This window comes from Lepus europaeus, chromosome 23 (assembly GCF_033115175.1).
Source record: "Lepus europaeus isolate LE1 chromosome 23, mLepTim1.pri, whole genome shotgun sequence".
Classification (NCBI taxonomy): Eukaryota; Metazoa; Chordata; class Mammalia; order Lagomorpha; family Leporidae; genus Lepus; species Lepus europaeus.
This window is the reverse complement of record NC_084849.1, coordinates 780806-790719: the sequence shown is the minus strand read 5'-3', so window position 1 is coordinate 790719 and position 9914 is coordinate 780806. Positions and strand designations below refer to the sequence as shown.

The following is a 9914-nucleotide window of genomic DNA, read 5'->3' as shown; positions in this document are numbered from 1 at the left end:
GCGCGAGCGGCTGCGGCGCCGCTGCGAGCCTCCCGCCCTCTCGACGCGGCCGGAGCCGGGCCCGAGTCCCCGGGTGAGTGGGGCGGCGGCGCGGGGCGGGCGGGCGGCCGGCGCCCGTTGCCCGCAGCCCCGCGCCCGCGGCCCCGGGGCGCCCGCTGGCCGGGGGCGGCGCGGCGGGACCAGGCCGCGGCGTCGGCTTTGTGCGGGGCGGCCGGGGCGGGGCGCGGGGTTTCGGGGCCGCGGCGGCGCCTCAGGGCCGGGCGGGCGGGCCCGCGGCGGGGGCGGCCGCTGCGCTCCGGGGCCCCTCGGGCCGCGCGGCCCCGCGCTGCGCTCGTCCCGTCCCCGGACGCGGCGTCGAGGCGCGAGCGGCGCGGCCGCCGGCCCGGACCGTTTGCCCCGCGGGGCCGCGGCGCGGTGGTCGCCGGAGGGCGGGGGCCGCGGAGATCGCCCGGCCGCAGCCCCCGGCGCGTCTCCATGAGGGCGGCGGGGCCCCGGCCGCCAGAGGTCGCCGGCTGCTCCGCGCGCGCCGCGGCAGGAGGCCGGGGCGGCGGCGGCGGCGGCGCCGGGGCTGTGGGCCGCGCCCGGCCGCCGGGTGTTCGAGGCTGCAGCCCGGCGCCGCGGCGGCGGCGGGCGGCAGGTGGAGAGGATGCGGCGGGGCGGCGCCGGGCCGGCCCTGCCCTGGACGCGCCCCGCCGCGCCGGCGAGTGGAGGTGGCGGTCACCATGCTAGCGGGGAGTGGCCCTGGGGTCGCCGGAGAGGTTGGTTCTGCGCTCGTGCGGTGACGGCCGTGCGGTGGTGGGGGGGGGTATATGCCCGTGTACTGTGTGGCTGGGGAAAACGGTCTCTTAGAAACTGGGGATCTCGTGCTGCCCAGAGATGAGCGCCCTGCCCCGGGGCCCCTGGGTTTGCCGTGCGAATAAGCAGATGGGATTTTACCTCATTTTCTGTGCTCTAGAGATGTAGTCGCCGTACCCGGGCTCCCGGCTGCTGGCGCTGTGGCTGGAGTCCTTCCTTCGGCTGATTCTCTCCTCCGAGTGCCCCCCCTCAGCGTGCACGTCTGGACCAGCTACCCTGTCGAGCCCCAGCCTCCTTTTATTCCAGAACTGGAAAGTTTTTTGTGTCCTCCCTGTCGCTGCTTGCTTTCCTCGGCTTCGCCTGACCAGTGTCGCCTCCTCCTGGCACAACCACACTGCCAGGTCCCCTCGGTAGCAGCCTTTGCCGGCCTCCCCTGGCCCTGCCACCTCCTCACACGTTGTTGGTCTCCGAGCCCAGGTGGTCCCGTCCTGTGTGCCGACTGCACGTGCCGTGGCGCGGTGTCCAGGCTGGATCCTCCCTTCCCGGAGTGCCACTTTTTGGGCGTTTGGCCCAGCAGTTCAGTCCCTGCCTGGCACAGCACACCCGTGGTGGAGTGCCTTGTTTAATCCAGCTCCCCTCTAAAGCCTCTTGGTCTGCTTTAGCACAGTGCCCCCACCTCAGCAGTTTTGTGTTTTCATTGACGTGTAGTAGGATTCACTTTGGTGTAAAAGTCTGAGAAATTTGACAGTTGTTGTGTGATTTTCCCCATAATCCAAGGAAACAGCTCCTTTACCCCAGAAGGTCGGCTCGTGCGGCCATTGTAGGTGACTCCTCCCTTCGGCCCTTGGTGACCTCCGATGCCGTCTCTGGTCTCTGGATTTCTGTCATTTTCCAGAATGCTGTGTAAAGGAAGTCACCTGGCTCTTTGCAAGAACGCGAATCCGCCTGTTGGGTGCTGAGTGGTATCCCACGGTGCGGGTGCACACGCTCTGACCCTCCTTCCATCGGTGTGCTCTGTCTCCAGGTGTCCTTCTGTTCTTCCCCATTGGGAGATGTTCCCACTACTGCTGACCCCCTCCCAGAACTGGTGCTCATTGTTGTGTGTGTTAGGACTTGGACCCCCACCAAGGGCAGTGTGGTTCTTGGGAGAGGGGTGAGAAAATTCTTTGATAGTGGTCTGTGGCCTCAGGGTGGTGTTAGAGCTTCCTGGGGTTCATGACGACACATGTTCGTTGGGGGGACAGTGGGAAAGATTGGGAAACAGCAGTAGAATGAGGAGTTGAGGACTGGCAACTTTATTACTTGCTATTTGTGGAAGCACTTCTATTTTTCTTCTTTTCCTTTTTTAAATTGTTTATTTATTTGAAAGGTAGCATGACAGAGACATTGAGAGAGATCTTCTGTCTGTTGGTTGGAACCTGAAACTCCCACATGGGCAGCAGGGGCTCAAGCAATTGGGCCATCTTTGCTGCTTTCCTAAATACCTTATCAGAGAGCTGTCTTGAATGTGGTGCAGCGGGTTGATGCCCTGGCCTGAAGCACTGGCATCCCATATGGGTGCCAATTCAAAACCCGGCTGCTTCACTTCCGATCCAGCTCTCTGCTATGGCCTGGGAAAGCAGTAGAAGATGGCCCAAGTCCTTGGGCCCCTGCACCCACGTGGGAGACCCAGAAGAAGCTCCTGGTTCCTGGCTTCAGATCGGCGCAGCTGCGGCCAATTGGGGAGTGAACCATCGGATGGAAGACCTCTCTCTCTTTGCGTCTCTTCTCTCTGTGTAACTCTGACTTTCAAATAAATAAATAAATCTTAAAAAAAAAATTTTTTTTAAAAAAAGAATGTGAAGCAGCCAGGACTCAAACTGGGGCTCTGATATGGGGTGGTGGCCTAGCCTACTGCCTCACAACATCAGTCCCGCTCCCATTTTTCTTGAACTTCTCTCTCAAGCTGGAATGGATCCCACCTCGTCTAGTACAGGGTTGGCCCACAGGGTTGAAGACCTGTTCCCACCTCTGCGATTCTAAAACTCTGGGGAGGTGCTGGGTGCAGATTTTCCTGTTGACCTCAGCACCTGACTGTAGCTGGTGGTTCTCTTTAATAACACAGTGTGATAAACCTGGACAGGTTTTTTTTTTTTTTTTTTTTTTTTTTTTTTTTTTTTTTTTTTTTTTTTTTTTTGACAGGCAGAGTGGATAGTGAGAGAGAGAGAGAGACAGAGAGAGAGGTCTTCCTTTTTGCCGATGGTTCACCCTCCAATGGCCGCTGCGTCCGGCGCATTGCGCTGATCCGAAGCCAGGAGCCAGGTGCTTCTCCTGGTCTCCCTTGCAGATGCAGGGCCCAAGGACTTGGGCCATCCTCCACTGCACTCCCGGGCCATAGCAGAGAGCTGGCCTGGAAGAGGGGCAACTGGGATAGAATCCAGCGCCCCAACTGGGACTAGAACCCGGTGTGCCGGCGCTGCAAGGTGGAGGATTAGCCTGTTAAGCCACGCCGGCCGACAGTTTTTTGTTTTGTTTTGTTTTGTTTTTTAAGGTGTATTTATTTATTTATTTGAGAGGCATAGTGACAGAAGGAAAGACAGGCAGAAGTCTACCATCTGGTTGTTCACGCCTCATATGCCTGCAACAGCTGGGACTGGGCCATACTCATATTAGGATCCAGGAACTCCACCTGGATCTCCCACTTGGATGGCCGGGGCCCAAGTACTGGGGCCATCACCTGCTACCTCCCAGGGTGCACATTAGCAGGAAGCTGGAACTCAAATGAGGCACTCTGATGTGATGCGGCATCCCAAGTGGCAGCCAGCCTGCTGTGCCACGTCACCTGCCCCATAGTTTAACCCATTTTGTGTCATTTGGAACTTATAATAGGAACCTTGATAAACTCCTGGTGAGAGAAGACTGAATCGTTCTCGTATAGATCTTTTGTTATTAGCTTTTCGATACAGGATACTTGATATCGCCATGCGTTTTTGTTTTCTTTCTTTTCTTTTTTTTTTTTTTTAACGATTTATTTATTTGAAATGGAAGTAGAGCATCTGGGTCTCGAACCGGTGCCCATATGGGATGCCAGCACTGCAGGTGGCAGATTTACCCACTATGCCACAGCACCAGCCCCTTTATTTTCTAATAGGTTTTTTTTTTTTTTTTAAGGATTTATTTATTTGAAAGGCAGAGTCACACACACACACACACATATGCAGACACAGCAAAGGAGCAAGCTTGTGAGTGCTTTTATAGACTATTTCATTTCCCAAATGGCCGCAATGGCCAAGTCTGGGCCAGGTTGATGTCGGGAACCAGGAACTCTGTCCTGGTTTCCCACATGGGTGGCAGGGTCCCATTTGCTGTTGCCATCCCAGATGCATTGGCAGAGAGTTGGATAGGAAGTGGAGCAGCCAGGACTTGAAGTGGTGCTCAGATACAGGCTGTCCGTGTTGCAGTGCCTCCATGCCAGCCCCTGAAGTTACCAGCTTATATAGAAATTACTTCTTGGCCGGCGCCGTGGCTCAACAGGCTAATCCTCCGCCTTGCGGCGCCGGCACACCGGGTTCTAGTCCCGGTCGGGGCACCGATCCTGTCCCGGTTGCCCCTCTTCCAGGCCAGCTCTCTGCTGTGGCCAGGGAGTGCAGTGGAGGATGGCCCAAGTGTTTGGGCTCTGCACCCCATGGGAGACCAGGAGAAGCACCTGGCTCCTGCCATCGGAACAGCGCGGTGCACCGGCCGCAGCGTGCTACCGGGGCGGCCATTGGAGGGTGAACCAACGGCAAAAGGAAGACCTTTCTCTCTGTCTCTCTCTCACTGTCCACTCTGCCTGTCAAAAATAAAAAAAAAAAAAAAAAAAGAAAGTACTTCTTGGCCAGCGCTGCGGCTCAATAGGCTAATCCTCTGCCTCGCGGCACCGGCACACCGGGTTCTAGTTCCGGTCGGGACACCGGATTCTGTCCTGGTTGCCCCTCTTCCAGACCAGCTCTCTGCTGTGGCCAGGGAGTACAGTGGAGGATGGCCCGAGTGCTTGGGCCCTGCATCTGCAAGGGAGACCAGGATAAGCACCTGGCTCCTGCCTTTGCATTGGCACGGTGCGCTGGCTGCAGCGCGCCAGCTGCGGTGGCCATTGGAGGATAAACCAACGGCAAAGGAAGACCTTTCTCTCTGTCTCTCTCTCTCACTGTCCACTCTGTCAAAAAAAAAAAAAAAAAAAAAGAAAGTACTTCTTGTTGTAGCATTCTCAGGTAGACAACTTCAAAGACAGTAGCACACTGACAGTTCCACAGTGAACACTTGGACTACCCCCGTTTCTGTTGGCATTTCACTGTGCCTGCTTTGTCACATCTCTCCATCCGTCAGTATTTTAAAAACTTCACAGCGGGGCCGGCACCGTGGCTCACTTGGTTAATCCTCTGCCTGCGGCGCCACCATCCCATATGGGCGCCGGTTCTAGTCCCAGTTACCCCTCTTCCAGTCCAGCTCTCTGCTGTGGCCCGGGAGGGCAGTGGAAGATGGCCCAAGTGCTTGGGCCCCTGCACTCGCATGGGAGACGGGGAGGAAGCACTTGGCTCCTGGCTTCGGATCAGCGTGGCTCTGGCTGTAGCGGCCATTTTGGGGGTGAACCAACGGAAGGAAGACCTTTGTCTCTCTCTCTCTCACTGTCTAACTCTATCTGACAAAAACAAAACAAAACAAAAAAACTTCACAGTGAATTTCCAAGTAAGTGAAAGCAATGCTTATGATATGTTTAAACTTTTTAAAAAAACTCCCTTCGGTGGGGGTAGTTCCATTTGTAGGGGTCTGCGGGTTACTGGAGGGGGGCCCCAAAGATGGCCTGGAAACAGCCCTGAGTGTGTGGTGGGTGGGGAGGCGGGGTGCATTCTGTGGGGAGGGTGGTTCTGGAGCTCTGCTCTGCTCAGGGAAGAAGAGAGGCTGTGTGTGGGGAGTGGAGGGAGGTGAGGCCCTCGTGGTGGGGCTGGGCTGGCTGCAGGTGGCATTCTGCCTCAGTGATGGCCTAGCTCTCCCTGAGTCGCCTTCTCAGGACACAGTCTGGAGCCTGCAGCACCAGCCTGCCAGTGGGGTCCAGACCCTCCTGTGTTGGGTGGCGGGAACCTGGTGTCAGCCTCCAGTTGCATGCGTCTTAATCCCACACAGCCGTTTATCAGCTCTGCCATTTTTGCCTCCTCTGGTTTTCAGGCGTGAGAGGGAGGGAGAGAGAATATGAAGCAGCAACTCTGTAGAAAGAGGAATTAAAATTAGAAACATAGCCAATTTTAAAAGTTGTTTAGCCATTGGCAATAGCTTAGCTGTCCATTGGGGTGTTAAATAACTTCTTTACGATTGATTGTATGTTTCTGTCAGATGGTTATAAGCTCACTTAGGTCAGGAACCATTTCTTTAAAAAACTGAGGTGTAAGTTTGTGCATTTCATTGTGCAGTTCTGTTAAGTTTTGCCAAACACATTCATCTTGTGTCATCTCAAATTGTTTTCTTTCTTTTCTTCTTCATCTTTCTTGTTTGTTTGTTTATTTGACGGAGTTACACAGAGAGAGAAAGAGAGGCAGAGAGAGAAAGAGAGAGAGGTCTTCCATTCTCTGGTTCACTCTGCAAATGGCCGCAATGGCTAGAGCTGTGCCGGTTTGAAACCAGGAGCCAGTAATTTTTTCCAGGTATTCCACGTGGATGCAGGGGTCCAAGCAATTGGGCCATCCTCCACTGTTTTCCCAGGCCACAGCAGAAAGCTGGATCAGGAGTGGAGCAGCCAGGACTCGAACTGGTGCTCATATGGGATGCTGGCACTGCAGGCAGTGGCTTTACCCACTTCACCAGAGTGCCGACCCTGCAGGCAGCAACTTAACCCATTATGTAAGCCCCACAAAACAAGCTTTTCATGTATTTATTTTTTAAAATTTATTTATTTGAAAGAGACAGAGAGGAGGAAGGGGAGAGAGGGAGAGGGAGATCTTCTAGTTGTTGAGAGAGAGAGATCTTCCATCCACTGGTTCACTCCTCAAATGGCTGCAATGGCTAAGGCAGGGCCAGGCTGAAGTCAGGAGCCAGGAGCTTCTTCTGAGTCTCCCACATGGGTGCAGGGGCCCAAAGACTTTGGCCATCTTCTGCTACTTTCCCAGGGTCATTAGCAGGGCACTGGATTGAAAGTAGAGCAGCGGGGACTTGAACCTTTGCCCATTTGTGGTGCCAGCACTACAGGTGGTGGCTGAACCTTCTATGCTACAGCTTTGACTCCCAAATCATGCTTTAAAAATAGTTCCACACCCCCAAAATCCCTCCTTTCTGGTCAGCTCCTTCCATACTGTCAGGTTCCAATCTAACCTCTGTTGCTGTGGTTTTTGCCTTTTCCAGAACATCATGTCATGATGCACACAGCATAGAGTCTTTGAGTCTGGCTTCTGTCTCTTGGCATCTTGGACTGGGATCTTCTGTGTTGTTGGGTGTGTCAGCAGCTCCCTCAGTGGTATTGCTGAGTTGTGTCCTGTTGTATGTGTTCCACAGTTTGTTGTCTGTCCATCAGGTGAAGAAGGTCAGTATTAGTACCTTCCTATGTTTCAGTGAAAGTTTTTAAGTTTTAATTTATTAGAGACAGAGACAGAAAGAAGGAGAGAAAAAGATAGCGCCCACCTGTTGATTTACTCCCCAAATGCTGGCAAAAGCCAGGACTGGGCTGGGAAATCACTCCAGGTCTCCCACGAGGATAGAAGGAACCCAGTTCCTTGAGCCATCACCATTGCCTCCCAGAAAGCTGGAGTTAGGAGCTGGAACCCTAGCTCTCTAGTATGGGTCGTAGGCACCTTAACTGGTAGGCTAGACACCAGCCCCTGAAAATATTTTTTTTAACGTAGTAATGATACGGTTGTACAATTGGTGTTCTTTTTTCACTTAATATTATGAGGGCACCTCAAAAAATTAATGAAGAAAATGGAGTTAAGTGGTGGCTTTGGGGCAGGCATTTGGCATAGTGGTTAAGACCCCTGTCAAGAGGCCCACGCACTGTATCAGGGTGCCTGAGTCTGATACCCAGCTCCATCTCCTGACTCTGGCTTCTTGAACGTGTCTACCCTGGAAGCAAGCGCTGGTGGCTCAGGTAAGAGGCCCAGCACACACGTGGGACCTGTGGACTGAGTTCCTGGCTCCTCTCTTTGGTCCAGCTCAGCTCAGCCCTGCCCCAGCCATTGTGGGTGTTCTGTCTGACTCTCAAAACATCACTTTGCAAAAATAATTTGAAATCCATGCATAGTCATGCATCTGAACAGTTTTTTAAAATTTTTATTTATTTAATTTTTTTGAAAGAGAAAATTGTGCCATCAGATGCCAACAGCCAGGTCTGGGCCAGCCTGAAGCCAGGAGCCAGTAATTCCATCTGGGTCTTCCATGTGGATAGCAGGATCTGACATCCTTGCTCTGTCATTTGCTGCCTTCCAGGGTGCACGTTAGTACTTTACCAGGCCTCCTTCTGATTTTTCCAACCAGTGTGGAAAAATCATAGCGCCAATGGCCACCAGTTTGAACCCTTTCCATTTTTACTATATGTTCTCCATCTGGAACTTGAACATTGAACGTTTCTGGTTATTCTTTTTGCTTTTAATATGGTATTCTGCCATGAATATATTTCATGAACAAATATTTTTAATTGATAGGTTAATTTTTTTCTTTTTTTTTTTTTAAGATTTATTTATTTATTTGAAAGGCAGAGTTAGAGAGAGGCAGAAAGAGAGAAAGAGGTCTTCCGTCCACTGGTTCACTCCCTAAATGGCTGCAATGGACAGAGCTGGACCGATCTGAAGCCTGGAGTGTCTTCCAGGTCTCCCACATGGGTGCAGGAACCCAAGGATTTGGGCCATCTTCTGCTGCTTTCTCAGGCCATAGCAGAGAGCTGGACCGGAAGTGGAACAGCCGGGTGCCCACATGAGATGCCAGCAGTGCCGGCGGAGGCTTTACCCATTATGCCACAGCGCCAGCCCCTAGGCAAATTTTCTTAGGACTTATTTCAGGGTTACTGTGTAAAAAGGTCATTGGGTCACATGGATACCTTCCACTTGCAGCACCGTGACTTGCTTTTGCTAGGTATGTTTTGGCTTATGGACCATTTTGCAGTATGTTGCACCCCCTCCATGCTCTTGCCTGGGTTCCCATTGGTGGTGTCTGAGTCCCAGTTGTCTGAGTTAATGCCTTGGCCAAGCACAGGGGAGACGATACTGATTTTCATCTGGGTAGCAGGGCTGGACATTCCATCCTGAGCTACTTAAGTAGATGTTTTCCTCTTTTTGTGAACTGTGTGTGTTTGCGTACGTGTGCGCACACGCGCGCACACGTGTGTGTGTGTGTGTTTAATTGAAAGGCACAGTTACAGGGTGTGGGGGAGGCAGAGACAGAACGATCTTCATCCACTGGTTCATTCCCCATACAGCTGCAGGGGCCCCAGGAGCCAAGGAGTAAGGAACTGCTTCTGGGTCTCCCGTGTGGGTACAAGGGCCTAAGCACTTGAGCCATCCTCCACTGCATTCCCAGGCACAGGGGGCTGGATAGGAAGAGGAATAGCTGGGACTTGAACTAGCGCCCATATTGGGATGCCGACTTCACAAGCAGCGGCTTTACTTGCAACATCATAACGCCAGTCTCCGTGATGAGATTTTAAGTTGATTTCCCCAAGGTATCAATCTGTTGTCCTCACATAATGCTTTTCATCTCCGTTATCGCCTCCCCTGTTGAATGAGTCACTGCCCACTGCTGTTGCTTGCTGACCGCCTGTGATGTTCTGGGCAGGTATTCTAAGGGAATAACCCTAAATGCACCCTACAGCAGTGTTTTCTGCATTTGTCCCATCTCCTTATTGTTCTCCCCTCACAATACTTACTTCAAAAATCAAAACCTTGTTTTGAAAATAAAAAGCAAGGTTATGTGCCCTCTGGTGGTGTGGCCCTAGTTGCTGGCTGGCTGGGGCTCTTGTTCCACGTCCTCCCTCCTTGGTGTTGGCTGCAGTTTGTGCTGTCTTCTGACTGCATCTCTGCCTCCCACACCTGCTGCTTCCTGTGTGCTAGGAATACACACTCAACAATTCTGGAGCTGTTATTTTTTAAAATATATTAAAGCTTTCATTTATTTGAAAGGCAGACAAG

At 53.0% G+C, this 9914-nt stretch overlaps 1 protein-coding gene across 11 annotated transcripts in view; it reads left to right on the top strand.

Moving 5' to 3' along the window:
- Positions 1–9914, top strand: part of EP400 (E1A binding protein p400) — a 116712-nt gene continuing 106798 nt past the window's right edge. For all 11 annotated transcript variants that reach the window (XM_062182062.1, XM_062182060.1, XM_062182065.1 and 8 more), the window contains exon 1: positions 1–73. The gene's annotated coding sequence lies outside the window, so the exon portion shown is untranslated. The remainder of the gene's footprint in view (positions 74–9914) is intronic.